General features: G+C 50.9%; 1 protein-coding gene across 3 annotated transcripts in view; it reads right to left on the bottom strand.

Annotated features, from left to right (window-relative positions):
- FAM167A (family with sequence similarity 167 member A) overlaps positions 1-15,149 on the bottom strand; it is a 42,953-nt gene extending 27,804 nt beyond the window's left edge. Inside the window, exons 1-3 of one of the 3 annotated variants that reach the window (XR_012498134.2) lie at positions 14,701-15,149; positions 8,711-8,810; positions 5,679-7,151 (exon numbers count right to left, since the gene is read on the bottom strand). The gene's annotated coding sequence lies outside the window, so the exon portion shown is untranslated. Of the gene's footprint in view, positions 1-5,678; positions 7,152-8,710; positions 8,811-14,700 lie in introns of those variants that run through there. The other 2 variants (XR_012498133.2, XM_019733174.3) reach the window with 2 other exon arrangements.
- Between the last annotated feature and the right edge of the window lie 659 nt (positions 15,150-15,808).

Below are 15,808 nucleotides of genomic sequence, written 5' to 3'. Positions count from 1 at the left end.
ATCTAACCTACGTCCTTCCTGCTCCAGGGAGCACATTTTCTGTCTCTCTTTCTAGGCTTTGTAAAGATGAAGAGCTGGAGGAGGAGAGCCAGACCCGGGACCCAGAGCATCCGGAAAAACAAAGTCAGACCATAATCCCACCAGGCCCAGACGTGCCCCGCCAGGCAGGCCCCCCAGCTGCAGGGGAACCTGAGATTCCGCAGCAGAGGACCAGCCCTGGGGCGGGGAGGGAAGTGTCAGTCTTTCTGCAGCAGGGACATGCCTGTGCCCCGGGACCTACACTGCCCACAGGCACTGCTGTTCAAACACGCTGCATGACTCGTTCCGGCCCACAGTGGCTGCCGGGAGCGAAGGAGGCCCTGCCAGCCATGAGCTAATTCTTCTGTCTGCTGGAGGAGCCAGGTGGGGGCAGCTCGCTCATTCAGCCAACACCTCATCTCATGATGACCTAATCTGTTCACTTGGACAACTTTCAAACCCACTTCCTAGATGGTCTCTGAGGGCAAGAAGGGTGCAAGGGGCTGCTCATCCGTTCTCTCTCTCTCTCTCTCTCTCTCTCTCTCTCTCTCTCTCTCTCTCTCTCTCTCTCTCTCTCTCTCGTAGTGTGAGCCCATTTCCTGGCAGTATTCTCACTCTCTATCACCCTATGTTCTAAGAAACTAAAACACCAACCCTTTCTGTTTGGATCCACAGGCTTGTGTCTGCTTCTTCCAGTCTTGGGTTCTTCCCTAGACCCATTTCATTTCTTCTCCATAATACACAAACTTTCCAACACTCCTGTCCTACTAAATATCACGCTTTCACAGCCTGTGACTTTGCACAAGCTGTTCCCTGGAACGCCCTCTCCTCCCTTGTATGCTGTTCTCAGGAATTCTCTCCTTCAGTTTTCCTTAACTTGCCTGAGCTCTGTGTGCCTGGGATGCATGAGACAACATCAGAAAAACAATTATGTCATCACAACAATATTAGCTAAGCTTACTCAGAGAGTACCATGCCAGGCATTGTTCTAAGAGCTTTACACGCACTAACACATTTAATCCCCACAACAACCCTATGAGGCAGGTGTCATCATGGTCTTCACTGCACAGAAGAGGAGACTGAGGCACAGAGAGATTGGATAGCTTGCCTGAGGTCACAGAACTAAGAGGGGAAGCTGGGATTGGAACTGAAGGCTGGCTCCAGCCTGGCTTGTAACCACGAGGCTTACTGGCCTTCTCAAACCATCGCACGTCTACTAGAAACTTTCTTGATGGTCTGCTCTACCCAGACTCTGAGCTTCATGATGGTCTCCTCTACCCAGCTTTGTATCCGGGAACCTCCAGCACGTAGCACCATGCTGCTCTCTTTAAGCATTCATAGGATAAATAAGCAAATAGGTTTCCCCCAGCCACTCCCACCTACTCGCTGCAGCCTATACTCACTCAAGTCTGAGCCATGCTGGACCGCCTCAGAGAAGCAGAGGGGACCTGGGCTTCCCGTGACAGCATCCTCACCACCTGTCCTCATGACACCTGCCCTGACCTCAGAATCCAGACACAGGCTGTCAGGCCCTCGAAAGACAGGAACAGCCTCACCCTGCATCAAGGACCAGGACAGGGAGCTGGCACAGAGAGCGCAATGTAGCACCACAGGTAGAGCTCGAGGACCTCCTTGCTGTCCAGCATCACGAGGTAATTTCTACTCAGCAACACCTCCCTCCTTTGGGAAAAGCATTTCTTTTTCCTGTGTGGAGACCTCCATGTGCTTCCCATGGGACTGACAGGCCCTCTCTTGCCCCAGAGTGGTCACATGACTCCAGCTGAGCCAATCAGAGCCCTCCTGGGTTTCTGTGCCAGAACCATCCTGAGCCTGTGTTCCATGGCTGTCCTGGGGCTGCTGGCTTGCCATCTCAATCACCACAGGGAGAGGGTCTGCCTGACGAACGAAGACAAGCCGATGAGGGAGGTAGAGGCCCACAGTTAGGCCCTGTTGGAAGCCATCCCACCTGACCTTGATTATGTAGCTTACATGTTCTCTGTTGCTTAAGCTTCTTTCAGCTGGGTTTCTGACATTTGTAACCAACATAAGCATGTATTGGACAAAAAATATAAAATAACATGGTGCATATTTGTTGATATTTGTCTTTTTTTTGCTTGTTTGTTTGCCATATCCTGTTTTTAGGGAGCTCCCCATTTTGTGTGGGACAGCAGATAGGCTGGGCACCTCTCCCCTGAAACCAGAGCATCATATCATCCCTCCCTCCTGGCCACCTGGTGCCTTGGCAACCAGGTGCAACCATGTGACTTGAGCTTGGCCAATCAGATGTCCAGGCCCAGGCCTCTGAATCTGGTGTGTAAAGCCAGGTAGAGGGACAGTTAGGGGTCACTTGTGGCCATATCGAGCCTTCGAGGCAGATGTGAAGGGTGGGGTGGAGGGGGATTAATCTCAGCTAAACGACCCCTGGTAAAGAACTGTTGGAAGGTATGATGTTGTAATATAATAAGAAATACATGTTTGGTCTCTTTCCCCAATTTCTGACACAGAGCTCCTAATCTTCTAGGTGATGAGATCGGTAAGAATACTTTTTGTTATAATGTCTGGTTTTTATCCCCAGTTCTTGAAACAACTCTAAGCTGATAAAAGTGTAAAGAGCATCTTTTGCTACTCATAATAAGCCCCTTTCAACCCCACCTGAGTTTATGTTAATGAGCTGACTTTTGGAAAGCCCCTCAGGATGGGGGCTGGCAGCCAGGGTAACCATGTGATTAGAGAATTGGCACTTTCAGCCCCACTCCTAACCTCTGGGGAGGGGACCCGGCTGGAGGTTGAGTTAATCAACAATGGCCAATGATTTAATCAGTCATGCCTGTCTAATGAGGCCTCCATAAAAACCCTAACTGAATGGGTTCAGAGAGTTTCCAGGTTGGTGAAAACATGGAGGTGCTAGGAGGGCAGCACACCTGGAGAGAGCATGGAAGCTCTGCACCCCTCCCCCCTACCTTGTGCTGTAAGTCTCTTCATCTGACTAGTACATATAATAAGTACATGGTTTCCTAAGTTTTGTGAGCCATTCTAGCAAACTACTGAATCCAAAGAGGGGTTTGTGGGTAATTCCTGATGTAGAGCCAGTCATTCAGAAATACAAGCGACAACCTGGCACTTGCAATTTGTGTGTGAAGGAGGGGACAGTCTTGTGTGACTGAGCCCTTAACGGGCAGAATCAGATACTAACTTTAGGTAGATAGTGTCAGAATGAACTAAATTGTAAGGACGCCCACTTGGTGTCTGCAGAGAATTGGAGAATTGCTTAGTGTGGAAAACTCACTCACACATCTGGTGTTCTGTGGGTGTTGTGTGAGTAAAAACCTAGCATCCCACTGAGTTGGTCTCTGACGGATCATTTAATTTATAGGGTCTCTCACCTGTCTGCTTTCCAAGCTGCACTTGGGTCTTTACCTCCTGCCAGTTCTGTGAATGCTTTATAATAATGTTATTTTCTGTTGCTTATAACCAAGAGTCCTGGCTGAAGTGAGGGGAAACATACAATTCATTGGGGAGGCAAATTACATAACTGAGGGCAAAGCAATGTCATAAAATAGTGTGACTCCCCTCCCCACATTTCTATGTGTCCCTTAAAGGGAACTGGTGCCACCTCCAGTGAGAACCACAGGGTGGATGACCATTGTCCTCTTAAAGAAGAAGCTTTTACTCAGAGTCCATCTGTATTCATAGCTGATATGTTTCCTAATTTATAATCTACTACAGGCAATGCATGATGAGGACGTGATAACAATTTCCGTATGTGTAAATTTACACTTACACTGTTCCTTCTAGCAGAAGTGCCACCCAGGCAGGGGTCCTTGTGCATAAACTGACATGCTCTGTTTTTAGGCCTGGGGACACACTCAGTACGCTCAACAGAGGAGCCACAGACTGCTGTGCACACGCGTGTGAGGCCCTGCCCACCATCAGGCTGGCCCCGGCCTCCAGCAACAGACCTGCTGTGGATAATAGACAATGGTGGGGACATGAAGGCAGGATGGGACCCTTACAACATGCCATCCTCCTGCCAGACCTGCCTTGCTAAGGAAATTCAGATTCTGCAGGATGCTTAGCCACAGTGTAGCCAATTCATTGCAGAAATGTCACTGCAGGAGACAGACCACAGCAGCAGGGCCCACTCCTGGGGGACAGTGCCTCTGGCTCTGTATCTGCTGCTGCGCCTTCTGCCACCTCTTCTCATTCACCTTCTCCCTCTGTGGGCTGTCACACTCCTGAAACAGGTCAGAGGGGTCACTCCCGGAACCCAGCACTTCTGTTGAGCATGCTGCATGTGTCACCAAGCCAAAAACCCTCATTAGAGAGAGTCATTCCCTGAGCTCAGAAGCGGCCTAAGGACAGGCAGCATTGCTCTTCCCTGTCCTCTGCCAACCCTTGTGGGGAGGCAGAGGGCTGCAGGAGTGGGAGCTGAAGTACCCACACTGACTTCCGGTCTTAGCCAAGCCAGGCCCCCCTCCCACCTCTCAGCTGAGCTGCGGGGCCCCACCTTCTACCCCAGACCAAAGCAGGGCCCATGGGCTGACCTGAGAGTGGGTCAGAGGCTGATAGGGCTGAGAACAAAGGGTGACCTCAGCTCCCCCCAGGGGCAGGTCTGCACTCTGAGATCAGAGCCACCTCCAGTGGGAGCTGTGGGACTTGGGGAGTCACTGCCTCCCCTACCTGGATCTCGGTCCCTCTTTTGAAAATGGGGTGTTGCAGCATCCACCCTGCAGAGCCATAGTGAGGATGGAAGGGCTTGGTGGACTATAATGTGTTTTATAAACTGAAAAAAAAATGCAGGGTGGCTCAGGCCACACTCACACCTGAATCTTTTTCTCCTTTTTTTAAGCAGCTGATCCCTTTTTATCCCAGGTGGAACTGTGACAAGGGTCGGGTATGTGGATGTGGAGCTGTGACAAGGCTGGCTTTTTGGTCAGGGTTTAATCATAAACCCTGATGCTTATCTTAAACAAGGATCCCGGGGTTGGGACTCAGGACTGACCTCCAGGGTCGGCTGATGGAGGCTGTGAAATCTCCGTCTGTGTTCTGCAGACTTGCAGGAGTGCTAATGACGGGGGCTGAGAGGTTGGGGGCACAGCCCTGCGCCCCACAGAGCTGCCCCCTGGAACCAGGGAGCTTCAGGGAGCTGCCAGAAAGCATGTTTCCACTCCTTGTCAGAGGTTGCCATGGTGACCGAAGCAGGAGGGGACACCCGCTGGTCTGGCTCTACACAGATTGTCTTTCCCAGCTCGTCATTATTCGAGGTCTTGGTCAGAGCCGATGCTGGGAGCGCCTGAGATGGGAGAATGACATTGTGCAGAGGCCGGCCCCTTAGCACCAATTATGTGTGGATGGTGGGACACTGTGTGTGTTTGTAGGTAGGGGTGGGGGGGGATTATATTGCTGCCTATGTGCTCTGGGCTTGCAGTGGGGATGCCAGGAAGGGAAGTGGGGTGGTATCAGGGTTGTGTGACAGTGGGGTCTTTCTCAAATGCACCGGTGATCTAGACCTCAGGGGTGAGCATAGCTGCTAGAGCTGCAAACCGCCCGGTCAGGACAACCCTCGATTTTCTACTTCCTGGAAGTCATCCATTTGCTACCTGGATCACTTCTCCCATCCTCCTGGCAGCAAACCGTTGTGAAAATCCAGCCATTTCTTCTAAGAGTCTGAGGCTGTGTTCCCTGCCCTCAAGCCTTGGCTCTATCTCCTGACTTCTTGATTTCACGTGCCGCTTAACTCATGTCTGCTCAGATGTCACCTCCACACAGAGGCCAGCTCTGACCATCCTATCAAAATGTCCCTGCTTCATTTTTATTTGTAGCTCTTATCACTCGTATAACTATGATGTGATATGTCGACCTGTTTACCTGTTTATGGTGTGTCTCACCCACCAGAATGGAAGCTCCAGGAGGGCAGTGACTGTCCCTTGTTCACTGTGGTGACCCCTAGTGCTCAGAACAGTGCCTGGCACACAGTAGGTGCTCAATAAACTTGTTAAGTGAATGAATAGATGAATGAATGAAGGAGGATTTTCTGGGCAGTTTGTTTCATCCCCTTGTTCCTCTCTGGCCCATCTGGGAACTCCCTGCTCCTCACCAAGTTTAAAGCTCTGCTTTAGAGCTCAACTGAGGGCTTGCCTCCTCTTCTAAGCCCTAGAGGACCCCCACACACACACACACACAGACACCTTCCAGGCCATTCTTTGAATTCCCCTGGCACTGGCTTCCACCATGCTCACTGCACATTGGCCTGTACGACCTTGAACTGTGATAGCATCCTGTCCCCCTGATCCGATGTCTAGCTCCTCAACGGGAAGGGCATTATTTCCTCTTTTGTGTGCTGAGCGCAGGGTTCTGCCAACAGCAGATGTTCAATAAATGCTGAGGATGGAGATGGTATGAATCACTGAACACATTCTAAATGGAATAGTTCACACCCCCAGGTGGCTTCCTACCTGGGAGAAAACCGCCTGCAGATTCATGGGTAAGACTTTCAAAGTCAGAATGTTTCTAGTGAAGTCTGACTTGAGAGCCAGGGGTGGCTTGGGAGGCTGGTCTCAACTCTTTATTTTATCGTTTCCCTATAACCTCATGTTTGAATTTGACTAAGTCTGAGCCTAGTTTACCACCTCATTCTACGGTCTTTGCGCTTTCTGGATGGAACTGATCATTTCCTCCCCTAATAAATGTTTTTAGCACTTTTCTGCACTAGTCTTAGGTACTGACCATTTGTCTTCGTGAATCATAGTATTTAGTTACATTCTGATGTGCCTGTTAGGTGGACAGATATGTCTGTGTTCAGCATCCCTTCTGTGGGGACTACCCCTGTATCGCTTCAGGTGGTCTGTGAGTCATAGCTTTCTGCTCATCGCCCCGACCCCCAGGAACACTTATGTGACCCAGACTTAGACGTTCGTTTCAGCCCTTACTCTGGCAAGAGTGGCTGGTCCAGTGGGTGTGCACATGGCCAAGCAAGGCCAGTCTGGCTATTTTAATGGGATTTAAATATAGACACTTGGAGAAACCAGGTGTCTTTTCATCTGGGGTAGCTTGGCTGGAAGGATATAAACCTGGAGTTTCCAGGGTCCATCTTTCTTAAAGAGAAAGGATGTTTGTGGTAAGAAGGAATAAATCTTTGGGAAGGAGAGAGAGAGGGAGGGAGGGAGGGAGAGAGAGAGAGAGAGAGAGAGAGAGAGAGAGAGAGAGAGAGAGAGAGAGAGAGAACAACATCTTTTGAGCCATTGGACCCAGCAGAACCCAAAGACCTAAACTTCCCAATTCTATGCAGTAAAAAAATTCCCTCCTTTGTTTGAACTAGTATAAGCTGGGCTTCTGTCTCTTGCCATCAAAGGGATCTGAGTAACCTACCTACACTAGACTGTGATATCCTAGAGGGCACAATCTGTCTCCAGTCTTCCCCACACATCTCATAGCTGTTTGCTTGGTATATCTATACAGTTCAACTTTAATGTATATTTTCTGTACAAATAAGAGAAATAAATAAATGCCTATGCCTCTTTACCTGAATACAGGGACAAATGAAAATTCTTAGAATCAAGAGGTAGAGGGGAAGAGAATCATTACTCAGGGCTACTGTGGGCCAGGCACTGTGCAAATGTCTACCTGAACTCTTGAAATGACCCTGAGATAGGACTAGCATTACCCCTACTTGATAGGTCATGGCAAGTAAGTGAAGAAACCACCATTTCAGCCCAAGTCGTCACAACTCCATGGTTGTGACCATGTCCCCAAACGGCTTCATATGTAATAAAGTGACAGGAACACACACTTTATAGTATTTCAGTGTTTTAAAGCCCAGCGTTGTTAGGAATGCCAGGGGCAAATAATAACATTTAAATATTCTAATGGCACTGTTTTGTTTTCTTGTGAAATTGATCTGGGCAGACAGGCGGATAAGACTCAAGCACTGAGACGGAAGTCCATCTCTGCTGATGCTGGTGAGTGAAGCTAGTGGAGCCTAAGGGTCTCTCTCCAGGGTGAGAGCCCTTCTCTGAGGGCAGGGCCTGGTGGTGAGAAGACCTGAGTCTAAGGAAAGTTCTGCCATTCCCAACTGTGAAATTCTCCTGGGCAAGTTACATGACTTCTTGGAACTTGAGCGAAGCACCTGGCTTGGGACAGAATTCATTTCCTTTGTCCATGGTGTTTCTGTGGGTGGGGGGTGGGAAGAGGGAGTATAGTGGTTCCTGGGGCAGTCCTGGGGCAGCTGTGATGCCCAGACCTGAGGCAGCCCGTGTGGAAGGATAGGCAGAGGGGTGTGAGGCCCCTCCGGGACTCAGAAGGAGGCAGGGGGACCCATGGGCTGTACTCCTCTCTCCCCCTGACTCTCTTGCTCCAGGCAGCCCCAAGCCACCTCCCACCTGGGACCCAGCACTGCTACTGGGAGAGGGGAATGAGACAATCATTTGGACACTCCGCTGGGGTCAACAATGGAAAGAGGCCCTGGCCTGGGAGTCCGCCCCAGAGACCCTGTCCTACCCTGAGTGACTGCTGTAACTCACTTCCCCTCTCAGGTTCCTGCTTCTCCCCCTGGGAAATGCGTGATTTGGGTGCAATGACCTCTGTGCTTCCTTCCACCCTGACAAGCACAGAAGCTAGAGCACAGCACCTGTGAGGTTGTGGCCATGTCTTGGAGCCACCCCCATCGTGAGCAGGGACAGAGGAATCCACTTACCCGTGTCCTCCCAGCTGTGTCTCCCAGTACAGCTCGGTTTGCAATGTCCTGTGCTGACCGTTGCACTTTAGTTTATCATTCAAAGCTTCCGTTTGCACACCTGGAATAAGAAGAGCAATCACAAATATTTTGAAATCACACTGTAGTTTACACATTTTTTTCCCCACACACGATGGCTTAGGCTGGAGGAGTTTTCCCAAGTTAGACCACAGAGCAACCGCAAACCAGAGAAGTCGCCAGACTTGCCCAGGTCACACAGCACCATTAGTGAGGTTGGCTGAGTTTGGATTGTTCTGGACTCTAAGTTGAGCTTCTGTTGTCTCGAATACAGGGAAACCTTGCTTTGTCTTGCTGGGATATTGTGAAGTAAGAATCTGTAAAAATACTTGTGAAGACCTTTGCACGTTCAGAATGCTCCATCTGTGCTGAATAATTGATGGCCTCTGCTCTTGGCTGCTTGGAGCAGACACACAGGCTGGGAATGTGGAGACCTTTCCTATCATTTTGCCCAGTGAATGAAGTTGCTGAGAAAATCACCAAGAAAGAGTTGTGCTTCCCTGTTGGTGGGGGGAGGCCCTAGCTCCTGGGAGCCATAGATCTAATTTATTGCCTCACTGAAAGGAGAGGAGAAAGTACAGGACTGCTGTAGGGGGGGGACTGCTGGGCCACCCAGAGTCCCTGCCGTGTCCCTTCTAAGGCTTCCAGGCCCTGGGAAAGGGCTGCTTTGCTGTGACAGGCAGGGAGAAAGGTGCCTGGGAATCTGAGAGTCTGGTGGGGAGGCGCAGAATTAGCCATGGGAAAGGCAGAGTCTGAAGCATGAAAACGCCTGACTAGGCAGAGATACCCAGGAGGAGCTGAGGCAGCCTGTGGCCACCCCAGCTGATAGCTGCATGTGACCACAGGACTTTTCTGGCCACAGGCCATCGCAGCAGGGATTAGGGAGCAGAAAGTAGACACAGAGTAGCCTTTAAGGCAATTTGCAGAGATCAAAGTAGTACGCAGTTCGAGCAGGGGTTCTGGCTATAAGAACAAGGAATGGGTCACTGAAATTCAGGGCACCATTTCACAACTAATGACAGTGGGGATGTACATACTCGCATGTGGGGTGTAGCCCACCAAAGTGTCTCCTACCTGGCATTTGTCTCAGCCCCCAAACAAGGCAGATTTAGGACTATCCAAATCCACAGGATAATTGGCTCCGACATCAAATGAGCAGAATCAACAAACTCCAGCTCAAGTGGGATTTGTTCTGATGGCTGGCTTTCTATTTTACTCTGCATTACAAGTTCCAAAACTCAATGGTTTCACAAGGACTTCCTAAGAAGTTTCATGTTGTGCTCTGTGCTTATGTAAGTCACTTCACTTTAATACTCTGTCTGGGCATGCTGACCTCCCACAGGGGTTGAAGGGCCCTTAGAGTTTTCCTGTGGGGGTGGGGGGTAGGGCCCGTCCTAAGGACACTGGGGGTAGGGAGTTGGGAGTAGTTCCCATGTGGCCTCAGCCTGGATAGCAATGTTTCCTGCTGCCTGCAGTTAATCCAAGGTGCAATACTGCCTTTACACTGGGGCTTGGAGGGGACATTTGGCTCAGGCACTACACAGGCATAACAGAAAACGGGACGTGTGACCTTGCTCCACGCTTGTGTCAGCTTGAGCTGAACTTAACAGGGCTTCTGAGCTACCTGAGTTTACACTTCACAGAGGGAAGGAATCAGGAGCAGAAGAGACAGATGCAGCAAGTTAGGGATGGGACAGGGCTGGGTGCTGTGGACGTGGGTTGCTAGCCCAGCCCTGACACTTACTAATCTTATGACCTTGGGTCATTGATTTAACCCCCAAGGGCGTCAGGTTCCTCATCCATGAAATGGGATCATACTGGAACCTATCTCAAAATCTTGGAAGGATCCAAGAGATAGACTGTATGCAAATTTTTAGTTATGTCTCTAATAAAGTGTCACCTCTTGCCCATGACAGCTGTTGGCAGGACCTCTCCTGGGCCTATCAAAAGAGAACAGCTACTGAGCCTCTAAAGTTAGTTCAAGCGTAGCTGTGTGCTCCAGAATATTCGGAACCTTGCTTTACTGTGAGCACAGTATTCTCGGCTGCACAAATTGTCTTTTCTTGTCTCCACGCTTCTTGAGGGTAGGGCCAGTCTTATGCCTCCTTGGTAGAATGTCTGTTATGGATCTTAGAATCCTTCACAGACGTGTGTGGTATCATTGGGCTAGTTGCCACCAGCTGCATTCAGTAAGGATATGTTCACATCAGGAGTCCCCACTTCCTGTGGCAGCCTCCTGCAGTGTCCCCATTTTAGAGGAGGCTAGGGCCAGCACTTTGGCTGTCTTTCTGTCTGCCCGACACCAGGCATTTGATAATTAGCAGAGTAAATGTTAGAAATGCATTCTCCTCGGTGAAAGCAGAGGTATTTAAGATATGTGGGTTGGCCAAATGAATTTTGAGACACTCTTGACTCTTGTAAGAGCAGGTGAAAGAATGGAGTGAGACCTGGGGTGGGGGTGGGGGAGGGGGAATGCGGGGTACAGTCAGGGCACCAAGAGACACAGATGGCTGTGACTCTGTCTGGGCATGCTGAGACAGACTCCCCAGAACAGTCTGTGTGAATCTGCTGGATCCGCTTGCAAATACATAGTTGCCCCAAAATGATCCACATCTGTGGCAGAATTTGGTCTGAGGCTTGCTTTTATTTGACTTGATAATGAGGTTTGCCTTCACTTCCTCTAAGTTTTCAGTGGCTGCTGTCAAACAAATAAACCAAACACCAACACAGCAAAACTGGAGAGTTATGACCCAACAGACTTAGGTCAGTTCACCGACATGCGATGTCTCCAGGGCCTTGCCCACGTAAATGTTCACAGGAGAGGGTGGTAGTCTCTTCTAACTTGATGGCAGACAAGTCTAGGATCCTGATCCAGAACCTTCCTGGACACTCAGCCCCGAGAGTTCCCCAGCTGGCCTTCCGGGACTGAAGTGCCCGGGTCACACCCACAGGCTCTACTGGTTGTCTGGAATGAGGAAATGCTGCTGAGCCTTCAATAAGCCCTGAAACTGTGGCCACGGCGGAGGTCACTGTCTGGGCCCATTACATATCTGGAAAACCAGCTCTGAACTGGACCTGCCCTTTGAGATCCCATGGGACAAGCGCTATGAGAAAGTCGTTGGGGACCCATTAACAGCTCCCACATTTGGATCAGGATACCTGAGGAGAATTTCTGGCCATACTGTGGAGATTGCCTTGAAGAAATGGGGGTTCAGTCTGTGCCCTGGGAGAAGCTGAACCCCTGCACTTTCCTGGGGCTGCTGGGCAGGGGCTCTGGTTTGAAGAGGCCCCTGATGCTGAAGAGCTGACTACCCCTCTATCTCTAGAGATCAGAGAGCCCTTCCTTGATGGAAAGTGTCCGCAGGGAGATGGGCTGCTCCTCTCTGCACTCCCTTCTCTAAGGAGTTTTTCATGGGTGAACATTGTTGTGGGGTAGGAGTAGGGGGTTGGGTAGCATTTAGAAGGAAATAGGCATGGGGCAGCACAAGCCTCTAACTTTTCCTACTGCCCACGTTCTGTCTCCTTTTTTTCCTTCCTCTCCCACACCTCTCCGAAGAAAGGGGGGGGGGGGGCGCGAGTGGAGAGTGGGGAAGCACTGGACTTTCAAGCACCAGGAAAACTGTCCTAACCATGGAAGACCTGCTATTTGCAGCTTTCCAAGCATTGGCAATTTGGCCCTTTGTGGCAGCTCTAACTGCAGGCTGATTGAAACGTTGGCTAGGCCTACTACCTGTTACCCCCCTTCTAAATCCCTTTCTCATCTCGTCTCATCTTTCCTGCTCCCACATGGCTACTGCCCTCATGTAACCCATCCTCACCCCTTCAAGGTCTGTTTCAGAATTTCCTTGCCTTCCTTTCTCCTCTCCCCAATCCAAATCCCAGGGAACATTTGCATGTTAAGAGCTATCCTGGTTAATCTAAAGGATTTCTAATTTGAGTGTGAGCAATCCCCCACTCCTTGTCTGTAAACCAAGGACAAAACTGCTCAGATTATCGTTCACTTTCCACCTTTGCTCAACACCCCAGCCAAGCAAAGAGCCATTGCAGGGAGAGCACAGCCCCAGGGGGTTCTGGGAATTCCAGATGCTCCTTTATGACCAAGGGAATTTTCCCTTAGCAAAATTGACCTACAGAAAACTGTCCAGTGTGTGAGTAGCCTACCAAGTAGTTTCTTCCTCATTTGTCTGAGGCTCTGTGGATCTCTCTCAGCAAATACTTAGGCACTGCCTTAATTTACTTCCCAGACAACCCCTCTTGGAGGGAGATCACGCTGGTGAATATGGAAGTGGACTGATAATTTAGTGGAAATTCATGCACGCAGTTGGGAGGACAAAACGAGAGCAAGTACATGAGAAATTGGGGGGTTTTCAGGTGGGCAAGGAGGAAAAGAGGGGTGAAGGAGGACCCTCCTCTCTGCTTCAAGCCAGTGGGGTTGAAGCAAGCCAGGCCTGATTACAGAACCTTTCAGCCCGTGATATAAGAAATAGTTTTTGGCTCCATGGGGTCCGTTGAGATGGCAAAGGACCTTCCCAGATCACAGGATGAGCTACCACACAGCTCTCATTTTGTCTGGGTGAGGTTGGTTTCTTCCCCCTCTCTGGGCCTCTCTCCTCCTATCTTCTACAGTAGGCTTCCTTTGAGAGCACTGTTTTAGGAGTCAGGCACACCAGGCTGAATCCCTGCTCTTTCACCAGGTATGTGCACTGCACCAAATTACTAATCTCTGAGTCCACTCAGCAAAATGGGGATATAATGTCCCTTCAAAGGGCAATTGTGAGGACAAAATGACCAAGGAAGGCTTCTTAAACAGCGCCCGATAGGTAAATGCACTCAAGAAAGAAGAGCTGTCATCTTTATCCACTCTAAGTACAGCTCATGGCTGCTTTGCCAAGCCCCTTACAAACATGCTGGCAGCAGCTCCCATCCTGTGGACGCGGTCAGGCGGGAGGCGCCACAGCCACCTCTGCTTTCCCAGGACTCTGCCCAGCACTCTCCATTCTTGATCCATGCCTGGCGGGCAGCAGGACTTTCTGTATCAGAACGGAAGCTGCTTTAGAGCTTTGCCTCCCTTGGGCACTTTGGGGATCGCCCTTCTTACAGAGACCTGGACTCATCCTACCTGGGACTCACCGGGAATGGCTGGGAGATGGTGACAACCAACGTGCCTTCCAGACTCTCAGGAAGAACCATACACCAAGGGGAACGAACACCAGATACAGGCAATAGGGCTGTTTTTGCTTTTTGTTTTTGTTTTTAAGCAGAACATCTAACCTGACTTGGAGGAAGGAGACACTTGCCCTCTTGCAGGGCACCGCAGACCTTCCTGCCTTCTCCTAGTGACCTGGGTGCCCAGCCTCATGGCTAACCTGCCCATTCCCAAGGGCTCTTTGGGCCGTGCAGTTTCCCTTATCACACTGGTCTCGGCCCTTCAGAGCACCCTTGGACCCAAGTGCCCCTGGTCACATCTCCTGACTTAGGCACTGCATCCTTGGAGCAGGAACTTCATATCACTGAGCCTGAAGTAGACAGAGGGGACATGGAGGGCTCAGAAATGACTAGCAGTCTGGGAGTAGACCTGGAGGGACTGAGTGGGGTTCCTACTCAGACCTGATGCCCCAAATCTCCACCCAGATCTTAACCCTGGAAGGGGCCAGCAGGGAGATGGGAGATGGAGCCACGCTGTCCTATTGCCACTGAGGGTGGTGAGCCCCAGGAGCCGGTGAGGCGGGGTGTCCACACACAACAGGGTGCTCTGGGATCTGCGCTCCCTCAGACCCCGGCAGGCTGCTCCCCGCCACTGCCTGCCCTGGGGACCTACACTGCTCCAGCCCCTCCCGTGCCAGAATCACCGGTCACAGCTACATCATCCTCAGCCTGACCCCCAGCCCTGGGAATGTCCACGCCCTTGCCAGGAACCCACCTTCCGAACCTACCTTCCGGGGTGTTCGAAGGCCCGTTCCAGGGGTGTCACCGATGTCCCCGCCTCCTCCTCCCGACGCTGGCTCATTGCTCTGCAGCCTCTGGCCCTGCTGGCCTCGGGGGCTGAGCTGGCTCTTGCCTGCGGTTCTCTCGTGCTCTTGTGAATTCTCAGCACTATTCTTTTTTTTTTTTTTTAAGGGACTTTTTTTTTTTTTTTTTTTGCGTTGCGTCAGGACGGTTGCCTGGCGACGGCAGAGCTATTCCGCCACAATCCCTTTCAGCCACGATCCCCTCCAGCCTCTCATTCATACCTCTCCGCCCGCGGCTCCCGGACTGGGACGCCCTGACGTGTACCGGGTCCTAAAGCCCTGCTGTTGCACATTTCCAGCCCGGACCTGGACCAGAGCAGCCTCCCCGCCGCAAGGAGAAGCAAACCTCACCCATTTGCCAAATCCTAGACGAAACCAAACCCAAATATCCATTAAAAAAAAAAAAAAATTAAACCCGAAGCCAAGGCAGTTTCCCCACAAGCATGGCAACGTGGCTTTGCCACTGTCAGCAATTTGCCTAGTGGAGGGGGCAGGAGAATCCCCTTCTGGCGTCGCCAAGCCCAGAGCCTACACTCCACCCACAAGCGGCTTGCATTCAAACTCCCAGCAGCAGCTCCCATTGCCCAGCACCTAACGTGCCACACCATCACAACAACTCAGCAAGCAGATGTGGGCATCTCCGGTTTACAGATGAGGAAACTGAACCTCAGAGAGGCTAAGTAGAAACCAGAAATGAAGTAGAAACAGACGTTCTTCCAGAACTGTCTTCCAGACCGGCTGGGAGTAGTCCCAGGGACCTGCCCCAAGGCATGTGTTTCCCCCACTAACTACAGGGTGCCTCATGGCATATAATACTATATGCTGTGTCAACCGCTAGAGACAGTTATATTCTAAATCTAGTTGCTGCTCCACCAGAGCCTAGAGCTCCAGGCATCTAAGACACATACAGGACAGCAGCCAGAGCTGCCCCATCCTGACCTTTAGGATCAATCCTGACTGCAGACAGGAGCCTGCAGTCCAGATCCCAGGGGTATGCCGGCTTCTGGGATCCCTGGCCTCCGGACTGATTCCT

The sequence above is a fragment of the Rhinolophus sinicus genome, chromosome 15 (assembly GCF_057876585.1).
Source record: "Rhinolophus sinicus isolate RSI-liver-muscle chromosome 15, RSI-T2T, whole genome shotgun sequence".
In the NCBI taxonomy this organism is placed as follows: domain Eukaryota; kingdom Metazoa; phylum Chordata; class Mammalia; order Chiroptera; family Rhinolophidae; genus Rhinolophus; species Rhinolophus sinicus.
Note: the sequence above shows the minus strand (reverse complement) of the source record. Positions and strands in the feature narration are given on the sequence as shown.